Source organism: Garra rufa, unplaced genomic scaffold (genome assembly GCF_049309525.1).
Source record: "Garra rufa unplaced genomic scaffold, GarRuf1.0 hap1_unplaced_046, whole genome shotgun sequence".
NCBI classification, from domain to species: domain Eukaryota; kingdom Metazoa; phylum Chordata; class Actinopteri; order Cypriniformes; family Cyprinidae; genus Garra; species Garra rufa.
This window is the reverse complement of record NW_027394321.1, coordinates 41,500-45,742: the sequence shown is the minus strand read 5'-3', so window position 1 is coordinate 45,742 and position 4,243 is coordinate 41,500.

Genomic DNA, 4,243 nt, shown 5'->3' with positions numbered 1-4,243 from the left:
AAAAAATATTTTTGTTTCAGGTAACAATAACAACACTGTCTAAAAGTCAAGGACCCTCATTCATCAACCATAAGATCCAATTTCTGTGTAAATAATTTGTTCAACTATTCAAAAGCAAATTCAGTGCGTGTTTTTAAGCAACAATGGTTTTACAAACAATTTCCACAGACATTCGTTCTGCTCTTGTTTTGTGAGAGGCCAAATGGGTATACGAAGCTCATTACTTAGACACACACACACATCTACAGCAATTTTCTGTCCACTTGAAGCTTTCTCCTCATCAGTGTCAACACTGGGGAGTACGGAGACGCATTATCCTTTCTTTAATTTAATTATAATTTAGCTCATTTATCAAAGCTTGAAGCTGCGACAGGACTGGACATGTTCTGCTCAAATTGAGAGCACTCGAGGATGACTCATTACAGGCAGAGGTTGCCACTCTTAAAACAAAAGGTCATGTGACATCAACACTTATCAACCAGTCTGCAAATTAGACTAATCTTGTGGGCCTGTTGGGTGATGTAAACTCATCAGAATATGAAGAAGATAAAATGAACAGCCACATTTACAACTGCAATTACCAAGTGTATAAAATAAAAATAAATAAAACATTAAAATAAAAATATTCCACTACAGATATTTTGAGAATAAAGTTGAAAATATTTTGAGAGAATAAAGTAAATATTCTGAGAATAAGGTTGAAATATTTTGAGAATAAAGTCAAAATTATGAGAAAAAAGTCTGAATATTTTAAGAATAAAGTTGAAATATTTTGAGAATAAAGTTTTTATCTTTATTCTCATAATTTCAACTTTATTCTCAAAATATTTTAGTCTAAAAAGTCAAAATATTTTAAGAACAAAGTCAAAATATTTTAAGAGAATAAAGTAATTATTCTGAGAATAAGGTTGAAATATTTTGAGAATAAAGTCAAAATTATGAGAACAAAGTCTGAATATTTTGAGAATAAAGTCAAAATATTTGAAGAAAAAAGTTGACTTTATTCTCAAAATATTTTAACTTTTTTTTTCATAATTTCGACTTTGAGAATATTTGAGAATAAACGCGAAATTATGAAAATAAAGTCCAAATATTTTGAGAGTAAAGTCAAAATATTTTAAGAAAAAGTCAAAATATTTTGAGAATAAAGTCAAAATATTTTGAGAATAAAGTCAAAATATTTTAAGAGAATAAAGTAATAATTCTGAGAATAAGGTTGAAATATTTTGAGAATAAAGTCAAAATTATGAGAACAAAGTCTGAATATTTTGAGAATAAAGTCAAAATATTTGAAGAAAAAAGTTGACTTTATTCTCAAAATATTCAAACTTTTTTTCATAATTTCGATTTTGAGAATATTTGAGAATAAAGGCGAAATTATGAAAATAAAGTCCAAATATTTTGAGAGTAAAGTCAAAATATTTTAAGAAAAAGTCAAAATATTTTGAGAATAAAGTCAAAATATTTTAAGAGAATAAAATCAAAATATTTTAAGAGAATAAAGTAATAATTCTGAGAATAAGGTTGAAATATTTTGAGAATAAAGTCAAAATTATGAGAAGAAAGTCGAAATAAAATAAAATAAAATATTGAAATATTCCACAAACTATTTTTGTTGTTGTTTGTACATATTTTTTGAAAATTGCATTACACACTAATTTTTTTTAAAGCTTATCATCTGAAATTATTGTAACTCTACAGATCAGGTCACTTGTTCAAGGTCTTTAATTTGTCCCTAGAGCGCAGCACATAAGGAACACAAACAACCAAAAGCCACTGAATCAGAAAAACCCTCAAAGCAAAACCAGCAGCCCCAACAAAATGAAAATTAAAGGTCAATTATAAATTGAGATGTTCAGGAAATCAGACATAGGGAGGAAAGTCAATGCAGGCAAGAAGAAAAAGGACAACTGGTGCAAAACAAACTTGTATGTAGCTGTCATTAGTCCAGAAAAAAAATAATCACTGCAATTTACCTACATAGATATGAGCAAGCAATTAACACAGCAGAAATTATAATAGAAATGTTCGGATATGCAGATGAGAGAGAAAACTGAGCTAATAATCATAGTGCATGGCCCCAACAGCCCTATTTTAGTAACAAACAATTTTGCATACAAAGTGTCCAATCCAGCAGTAAATCCCATCAGGGGTGCGATTGCCCTACAGTGATGCCGTTTCGAAAGGAGGAAGAAAAGCCACGATATCAACAACAGGCAGAAAGCTAATCTGGAACATTCTGATTAACTGGATTTACAGTGGAACCAATGAGGCAAAAACCAGGACAGTGTGACCATGACAGCTGAGTTCAAAAAAGTCTATTAGCTACTAGATCAATCACTCTGAAGGTTGATAAGGATTCTTACCAGCTTTTGTGAAAACATACATATATATATATATATATATACACATATATTTTTTACTTTACACCCGGGGTCGGCAACCTATGGCACGCAAGCAATAGGGAAAATTGCATACTGACGTACATTTCGAGGTAATCATTCCTCATAGTTACGCAGCCTGTTAGGAGCTATAAATACTAGCCTACTAAAGTGTGAGAAGTAACCTGCGCTAGTCTACAAACGCCTGTGACTCTGGCAAATCATTCATGTGCCCGCAGCACATACGAGGCGTTTAAGATCTGTGAGATCAAAATCAATGAGATGGCCAATCAAATCAAAGTAGTAGAGATTTACTGTTCACAGACACAGAGTGCGAACTGAAAGTGAACGAGGTAAATTGCAAATTATTTAATATTAGTCAACTGTTTTATGACAGTACAACAGCATTTTAGTGCCACGTTAAAACATAAAAAAATCTAAGATTACGAGACTAAAGTCAAAATGTTTCGAGAAAAAAAGAGTCAAAATATTTTGAGAATAAAGTCTAAATTATTAGAATAAAATCAAAATATTTAGAAAATAAAGTCAAAATATTTTAAGAATAAAGTTGAAATATTTTGAGAATAAAGTTGAAATATTTTGAGAATAAAGTTGAAATAATTTGAGAATAAAGTAGAAAGAATTTAAGAATAAAGTAGAAATTTGATAATAAAGTTAAAATATTTTGAGAAAAAAGTAAAAATATTTAGAGAAAAAAAGAGTCAAAATATTTCGAGAATAAAGTCAAAATTATTCGAATAAAATCTAAATATTTTAAGAATAAAGTCGAAATATTTTGAGAATAAAGTAGAAATTTGATAATAAAGTCAAAATATTTTGATAATAAATTAGAAATTTGATACTAAGTTAAAATATTTCGAGAATAATGTAAAAAATATTTTGAGAATAGTTGAAATTACAAGAATTAGGTTGAAATATTTTGAGAATAATGTTGGAATGATGAGAATAAAGTCGCAATATTTTGAGAATAAAGTCAAAATATTTTAAGAATAAAGTTGAAATATTTTGCGAATAAAGTCGAAATATTTTGAGAATAAAGTAGAAATTTGATAATAAAGTCAAAATATTTTGAGAATAATGTAAAAAATATTTTGAGAAAAGTCTAAATTATAAGAATAAAGTCTAAATATTTTGAGAATAGTTGAAATGACAAGAATTAGGTTGAAATATTTTGAGAAAAACGTCAGAATGATGAGAATAAAGTTAAAATATTTTAAGAATAAAGTCAAACTATTATGAAAATAAAGTTTAAATATTTTGAGAATAAAGTCATAATTATGAGAATAAAGTCTAAATATTTTGAGAAAAATCAAAAATATGAAAATAAAGTCTATATATTTTGATAATAAAGTGGAAAGATGTTGAGAATAATGTTGAAATTACCAACATATATAATATAACATATAAAATCAGTTGCCAGGCCAGCAGAATTTCTCCCAGTGCTCCCAATCCATTTGCATGCGCAATATAGGCTACACTCTCCTATAATTTTATTCTCATAATTTTGGCTTTATTTGCAAAATACTTACCTTATCATAATTTTGACTTTTTTTTCTCAAAATATTACGACTTTAGTCTTGTAATCTTAATGTTTACTGAATTGACCGTCCAAAATAATACAAACTGCTTGTTTCCAAACAGGTTTCCAATACAATTCTTTCACTCCCTCTGCAATCAATCAGGAACAACAATCCTGCTCCAAAATTTAAGCTACTGTCTGAGCAAGTTAAAAGATTGGTTCCCCCTAAATGAAAGTTTACTCACCCTCAGGCCATCCAAAATGTAGATGAGTTTGTTTCTTCATCAGAACAGATTTGGAGAAATGTATCATTAAATCTCTT